The sequence below is a fragment of the Marmota flaviventris genome, chromosome 4, assembly GCF_047511675.1.
Source record: "Marmota flaviventris isolate mMarFla1 chromosome 4, mMarFla1.hap1, whole genome shotgun sequence".
Classification (NCBI taxonomy): Eukaryota; Metazoa; Chordata; class Mammalia; order Rodentia; family Sciuridae; genus Marmota; species Marmota flaviventris.
This window is the reverse complement of record NC_092501.1, coordinates 75,207,953-75,216,042: the sequence shown is the minus strand read 5'-3', so window position 1 is coordinate 75,216,042 and position 8,090 is coordinate 75,207,953. Positions and strand designations below refer to the sequence as shown.

At 41.6% G+C, this 8,090-nt stretch overlaps 1 protein-coding gene and 1 long non-coding RNA gene across 3 annotated transcripts in view; one reads left to right on the top strand and one right to left on the bottom strand.

Moving 5' to 3' along the window:
- Positions 1-1,336: 1,336 nt before the first annotated feature.
- The window catches only part of Wdfy4 (WDFY family member 4), a 277,867-nt gene continuing 271,113 nt past the window's right edge, over positions 1,337-8,090 (top strand). The window contains exon 1 of one of the 2 annotated variants that reach the window (XM_034636982.2): positions 1,337-1,460. The gene's annotated coding sequence lies outside the window, so the exon portion shown is untranslated. The remainder of the gene's footprint in view (positions 1,461-8,090) is intronic. The other variant, XM_027947941.3, reaches the window with a different exon arrangement.
- Positions 5,743-6,932, bottom strand: LOC114102471 (uncharacterized). The gene is made up of 2 exons (XR_003584512.3): positions 6,644-6,932; positions 5,743-6,290 (listed from the first exon to the last, which is right to left on the bottom strand). It is a non-coding gene; the product is annotated as an uncharacterized lncRNA (long non-coding RNA).

Sequence of the window (8,090 nt, the reverse complement as noted above, 5' to 3'; positions counted from 1 at the left end):
TGTAGGACCCTATTGTGCATTATCCTTCCAGTCTTTGCCCACAGATGTGGAAAAGAAAAGAAAGCTTAAGCAGGAATGTTGTTTCTGCTGACCCCTGTTACAGAGTATGAGGAGGGATCAGCATGGATTTGGGGGCCCAAACCAAGAGCCGGTGAGATCATTTATTTTGGCTGCTGTTTACTGACAAGTTTGTATTGGTACCATGAGGTTTCATTACAGATGTTGTTTCATCTTGGAACCAACCTTGGAGCCTCATTCCTTCTCATAACAGATGGTGTTGTTGTGGTCTTTCACACACAGTTACTCATGAAAGATCGAATGGCTCTATGAGCCAGAAACCTGTGATGAGCTTGAGTGTCAATGGTCAGGTGTTCATGCTAACAACTGCTCCTGCTCATAGGGCAGCTGTGTCTTTCCAGAGATCACTGAGAGGTGTTGTATGTGAATGGATGTGCTTGCTGGCCCTATCTCTGGATGGCAGGGATGGATGATATGGAACGATTCAACCTAATGTACTCAAAGGAATGAAAATTTAGATGCTGTGTTTCAGAGAATTTCAACTTATCATTTTTAGTTTTCTTTAATCATTTCTTCTGTGTTACTCCACAGTTAACCATCTGACATCAGATGACTTTCTTGATTGGTGGTTCAATTTAGATCTGAGGATAAAAAAGGAAGAAATGCAAGTGAGAGTCTCTGAGCCTGGTGGAAGCAGGCCGATGAGCTCATGCGATGTCCTAAGATGCACTTTGTGTATTTATTTTTGGATTTATTTATTTATTTAGGGATTGAACCCAGGGGCATTTAACTACTGAGCCACATCCCTAGCCCTGTTTTATATTTTATTTAGAGTCTAGGTGTCACCGAATTGCTTAGCACCTTGCTTTTGCTGAGGCTGGCTTTGATCTTGCAATCCTCCTGTCTCAGCCTTCCAAGCCTCTGGGGTAATAGGCGTGCCCCACTGCACCTGGTCAGGGATGCACTTTAGATGTGTCTCTCATTAGATAGACCTAAACACCATTATTGTCTTCATTTTATTAGAGGCTCAGAAAGGGTAGGCAGGCCATGATGGTTACACAGTGAGCGAATAGTGGACACTGAATTCAGATCTATGCTACCTGGTTATACTTTCCCTTTTTATGCTCGGCCCCACCCAGAACAGCTTGACCATTGAGTGTGTATCCCCAAAGGCCTTTCTTCAAAGGTCAAAGCGCCAAGACAGAACTTAAACAGCTCCGTCATCGGGGTGGGGGTTGGGCAGAACCAGGCATCTGTAGACTCTCCACTTCTGCTTTCTCCAGGAAATGAGCAGAGACCCAGCGTGAGTGATTCATAGTGAAACATGTTGAAGGCTGACATGCTAGGCCGGGTCTTCTTCCCCTGAGCCTTAGGGGCTGCGGCCAAGGATGGAGGCACTCACACCATCTAAAGTCTCCAGGTCCTGACTGCTACCTCTCCAGGTAGGTCACCTTGCTCTTGGCCAAGCCATCCCAACCCAGAGAGAGGCCTGTCTGTCAAGGTAGGGCCTGCTGGCTGTCTCCAGGAAGACTGTGACCACTGGTGCCTGCTCCGAGTGTGGATGTGGGAGAGGAGGCGAGCTGCAGAGCAGGAACTGTGTGCAGTGAGAGTGGCTATGTGGTCAGGGTCACTGGGGTGCCTGGGTCCGCTGCGGTGTTCGTCACTGTTGGGTTTGCTGAGCCACACTGGGCTCCAGCACCACTCCTCATCCTCCTACCTCAGGTCAAGACCTTTTTCATAGCTTTGCTGGGAATGTGATCCTGCCACCTCTGGGAAAGGCTGATACTGGCCTATGCCAATTGTTGAAGGATTGGAGAGAAGTTCCTGACTGTGGAACTCCCCTCCCAGCCCCTGAGCAGGCCTCTGGAGAGTGCAGTGGGGGTCACTCCAGACTGCCACCAAGAGAGCTCGGTAAGTGGTGGCCTTGTTGATCTCACTTGGAGATCTGGTAATAGATGCTTCTTTGGGGCCTCATTTCCCTTATCTGAATTACCATATCAAACTGCTGAATTGACACTTTTTTTTTTTTTTTTTTAATAAACAGGACTACTTGGCTCATTGAGGAGTAGTTCTTCTCCCCTCTAAAATCAAACCTTCTAGAATAGTGAACTAATCCTTTGTCCCAGTTTCTCTGAATTGATAAATAAGGGTTTTATGTATTGTTCTTTCAATGGAACCTTTGATTTTAATTTGGTTTCTACATTGTTACCCTTTTTATTTATTCAACAGATATTTATTGGAAGGCCATTCTCTGCCCAGAGATGGCAGAGGGGACAGTCAATGGACAGAGGGTTCTGTGGTGCTCAGAGCCATGGGCTAATGTGGGTTGGAGGCTTTGGGGCTGGAAGTGGCATAGGTCTTCCAAGGGAGACCTGAAGGAGGCAGGGCCTGAGTTTCTGAAGCATGTTTTTGGCAAAGGTCCAGAGAAGGAGCCTGGTGGAGACCAGCATGGCAGAGTGGGGACAGGGGTGTGTCTGGGGACACAGCCAGAGAGGTAAGGAACAGGGTCAGGTTAGGGAGAACCTTTCTGTCTGTCCACTGGAGGGCCTGGGCTTAATTCCCATGGACCTGGGAAGATTTTCAATACTGAGTAGACAGAAAAGGCAATTTAAAAGAAGCTTGTAGGGTAGAAGGAATAAAAAGAACACCGCTCCTATGTGTGACATTTTAGTTTTTTTTTTTTATTGAGGTTCATCATCATCTTTGAAATCCTCTGTGTGTTTATCCAACCTCCCTCCTCAGAGGCAGCAACTATCCCCAATCTTGGCCATATATTTATGACTTGGTTTTGAACATTCTGGAAACTTCATAGGCATGGAATCAAATGTTCTTTTGAGATTTGTTTAATTGACTCAAAATTATGTTACTGGTATTTCTTTATGTTGTTGCATGGGCCTCTAATGCCTTCATGTTTACTGCTATGTAGTAATCTGTTACATGAATATACCAAAACATATTTCTCTGAGATACCGCAGATGGGCACTTGAGATATTTCCAGGTTTCTGTTTTCTGTTATAAGCAGTGCTGTTAGGACTATTCTCGTGTATGTGTGAGAATATCTCTAGGGTACATACTCGAAAAATAGAACTGGTGGGTCATGAGGTATACTTGTTTTTAGCCTTATTAGTTGAAACTAAGTCATTTCCCAAAGTGATTACAGTTGTTTCTCAGTATCCTCAGTGGGGATTTGTTCCAGAACCCCCTACAGATATAAAAAATCTGCAGATGTTCAAGTTCCTTATATAAAATGGTGCAGTATTTGCATATAACCTACACACATCCTCCCATATGTGTTAAATTATTTCTAGATTACTTATAATAATCTGTGGTTAAATCCAAAGATGTGGAATCTACAGATATAGATGGCTGACCATATATACTATTTTACTAATCCACCAGCAATGGTTCTAATTTTTTGTTCCGCTACATCTTTACCACCATTTAATATTGTCAGATATTTTAATTTTGCTAACCTGGCAGCAGTGAAAATCCATCTAACCATGTTTTAAATTTGCAGTTCTCAAATTACTAAGGCTGATCATCTTTTTATATGTTAATTGGCCATTCTGGATCCTTTTGCAGGTTTAAATCTTTTGCCCATTTCTCTATGTGAGTATATGTCTTTTCATCCTGTTGATTTGCTACAATTCAAAAGACATTCTTAATATTAATAGTTTATTACAAACATTTTTCAGTCACTGAATTACAACAGTTCTATTGCAATCAGGTCATCACGTACATGTGGGTCTGTTTTTAAGCTATTTTGTTAGTTTGTCTATACTAATACTAAAATTTGATATTTAGAAAAACTCTGTATTTTTTCTTCTTCTTCCATTCTGCCCTATTTTTAGTACTTTAAGTTTGCCTTATTTCACTTAACATAATGGTCTCTAGTTCCATCCATAATTCTACAAATTTTAGAATCAGCTAATTAATTTCAACAGAAACCCATCTTCATATTTTGACTAGAAATGTATTTTGTGATATCTTTATGAACATTACTCTTCTAATTCATGAGCATGGTTTCTATCCCCATTTATTTAAGCCCTTTTTAAAGTACTTATATGCAATGTTATAATTCTCATAAAATACTATATATATTCACCTAGGTTGATTTGTAAGTGGTTTGTATTTTTTTAAATTTTTGTATTTTTATATAATTTCAGTTATATTAAATTCTTTTTATTGTTGCTGATGTATGCTTGTATTTTTTAAAAGTATATATTTTTTATTTGTAAGTAGAAACAATACCTTTATTTTATTTATTTATTTTTTATGTAGTGCTGAGGATTGAACCCAGTGCCTCGCAGGTTCTAGGCCACAACCCCAGCCTGTATGCTTGTATTTTAAAGAAGAAACATTTTGATTTTCATTTGGAAAAGAGATTGTAGGAAGCAAAGGGGAAAAAGAAGTGTATTTAAGAGGCTTTTGGAACAATCCAGGCTAGAGGTCATGTGGCTTGCCCCAAAGTGATAAGTGGTAGAGATAATAAGAGTGGTTAGAGGGGCTAGATTCTAGATAATTCTTTGAGTATGGGATTTGATGAGGTTCTAGGTGTGTCATATAGGAGAAAGTAAGAAATGAAAGGTGATTCTAGAACCACAGAAGTACGGGATTTTCACTTTCTGATCTGGGTCAAGGATAGTAGGTACAGATTTGGAAGGCTGTGGTTGTTCAGAATTATGAGTTTGAACATGTAAAGATGGAGATGTCTTTTAGATACCAGGTGGAGAAATGAAGTGTTGGTACTGCACTCCCCCCACCCGCCCCCAACCCTGGTGAACTTCACCTTAGGAAGGCAAGGCAGTTTGGCCAACTGGCAGTGTCAGGGGAAGGAAGCATGCCATACTTGGAAACATGGCCAGTCTGAATTGAGATGCACTGTTAAGTTTAAAATACACATCATATTTCAAAGATATTATAAACTAACATAAAAATGTAAACTATTTTAATAATACTTAAAATATTGATTAGATATTAGATTTTGGATATAAAGTTGTCACTTGGTATCTGAGAGAGATTGGTTCCAGGAACCCCCTTGGATACACAAATCCAAGGATGCTCAAGTCCTTTATTTAAAATGGCACAGTGTTTACATATGATCTAGGCATATCTTTCCCCGTATTTAAAATCATCTCAAGATTACTTACAGTACCTAATACAATGTCAATGCTATGTAAATATGTTATACTGTATTATTTAGGGAACAATGACAAGAAAATTATTTTCTTTCCACATTTTTTAATTGGGGCATTGTAGTTGTACATAATGATGGGATTTGTTGTTACATATTTGTATATGCAAGCAATGTAACAATATGATTTGATTAATATCACTCCCCAGCACTTCCCCCATCCCTCTGCACCTCACATCCCCTAGTCTCTTTCCTCTACTGATCTCCTTTGGATTTTCATGATATCCTCATCTCCCACCTTTCTTTTCCTTTTTCCTCTCTATCTTCCAGGTATGAGAGGAAACATAGGACTCTTGGACCTTCTGAGTTTGCCTTATTTCACTTAACATAATGGTCTCTAGTTCCATCCATAAGAAAAAAAATTTACATGTGTCCCCCACACCCTCAACATTTTAAATTGGAGGCAGGTCAAAATCTGCTTATGTGGAATCTGGAAATATGGATGGCCTACTGGGGTTAAAATTAATTTAGCCTATTTCTGTTTACATTTTTAAATGTGTCTATCAGAAAATGTAAAATTACACACACAGTTTGAATTTGTGGATGGCTTTATATTTCTCTTTAGTAGCACCCATTAGAGCACTATAGATGATCATTCCTGTTCCATGACTTTCATGGGAAAACATGGTTCAAGAAGGACAGGAAGTTTGAAAAGTAAGAAGTTGCTTGTCCCACATAACTCCAAGGAGAGAGAAAATGTAGAGGCTACAAAGAATGGATTTAGCACCTAAATCAGGCACTCGGTAGGTTCCTTGTATTTGAAATCTCATTTAATCCTTATGATGAGATCACCTTTATTATTCCCGTTTTAGAAAATGAAGGCTTAGAGAGGTAAAGTAAGTGACCAAGCTGGAATTTGAACCTAGTCCTGATTTCAAAGCCTGTGCACTTCGCATTGGACAACACTACCACTAGAGAGTTCAAGAAATAACACTTTTGGAGAGGGACAGTCAATATTTGGCAGAAGTGTGAAAACTTGCTTTGGACAAATGATTAATCCTTCTTTTGAGAATTCATCTTCACAGACAATTCACAGGAAGCAAATAACTGTGGCAAGGATCCTTTCCCCCAGCATCACCTGTAAAAGCAGTAGAGACATTCTGAACACCCAGTCGCTAGGGAAGGAGAGAGGGGCAAAGGATCAAGAGGATGCTTCATGGTCATTATAGCTGATAATTGAAGGAAAAGGGCAATGCTTATGATATAACGGTGGGCACATAATGCAATTAAACTGTTTTATTCATCAGTTACAGGCAAAATATGCTTGGATGTGAATACTGGCATGCAAAAATGAGTACTTATTGGTCACTGTGTTTTCAAAATAGTAAGAAAATTGCCCAAATAATAGTTTTAAAATCAGATTTTAAAAATGTATCCACAAACTATTAACAGATATACAAAGATGAGTAATGTACATATGAAGATTCTTACTGTGTGATGGAGGCTGACCAAAACGTAGGGAGTCAATGATGTTGAAACACGCTAAGGGAACCCACAGTCCTTTCTCTGGCTCTGTGTTAACTTGGTCCTAATCAAGGAGAGGGGCCTCAAGTGCGGAAGGTGGCGAAGTGGTAGATGCGTGTAACAGAGGCAGGGACTGAGTCCTCCGCAGTTGTTTCCAGCCTCTCTGCTCCGAGAACTGGCGTCCCTAAAGAAGAAGAAGGGCAGGGATTAAATGCAGCCGCCGAGAAAGAGCTGGAATTAGCACCCAGCGCCGGGTCCTCCGCCCGCCCTGACGTTCACATCCGGCGCATGCGCGGGAGCTGCACGGGGGAGGTGGGCGGGGCTCCGGGCACCCGCTGTGAGGAACTCTGGGGCTGGAAGAGCCGGGCGTCTGGATGGGCGAATGTACTGACTTCAAAAGGGTAAAGGCCCAGCGGCGTCACCCTGCTATCAGAACACGGGTCTTTGTTTCCTTTGGGTCTAGTCTTTGCAGGTGTTGAAACACCTGCGGTCTGTGACGACTTATCAGAGAAAGGAAGAGGTGGTCTCCTTCTGCACGGATTCTGCTGCTGCTCCGGGGGAGGGGGCCGCCTTCCAATCACTGGCCTGAAAGTTCGCCTTTTAATCCAGAAAGTACTTCTTTGCCCACACAATTTAAAGTGTCTGAATCGTTTAATTTTTAAAATGTATTTAATATGATGATTTTCTTTTCTAGAACACTTTAAATAGTTGATAAAATCTTAGAAATTGAAGAATTGTAGGAGTGAGAAAGCGTTTTCATGAACCATGAATACTCAAGGAAGAAAGTGATTCGGATTCAGGTGTTATGGGTAGTGAGTACTGGAAAGATGGAGTTGGGAATCACACAATGTAGACATTTATTCTGTCTGACGCCACAGCCTGTGTCCTCACTTGCTCGCATGAACGACTATTATCCTCAAGCCTCCCCTTTCACCTGCACGTGGGGATTATCAAAGCCTCACCATCACCGTCCCACTATAATTACTGAGAATGAGCAGGTATTGATGCAACCTTGGAGCCTGGAAAGGGCTTTCACGTCCTTGTGGTAGCTGCTTTCTAATTACAGGATGGACAAGTGGTGGTAGAGGCTGGAATTGGAAAGGGGCAGTGTTATTTCTTGTGTCTAGGGAGCAGCCTTCATTGTGTCTAGAAGGTAGCAGGAACTGGATATGTGTAGATGAAGACAGAACTTCCCAGATAGGGGATAGGAAAGTAAAGAGAGAGAGTCAGGGGTGAGTGAACAGTTCATTAAGAAAGACACCACTGGGCCCACAGTGGGAAATTAGGCAAGGAGATTGGTTGATTGTATTATCCAGGTCCTGGAGCTTGGGAATGTTCCCTGAGGGCCGGGGGGGGGGGGGGGGGGGAGCATGATGGAGCTGCACTCTTAAGTCTGATTGTGTGGGGTGGGGTG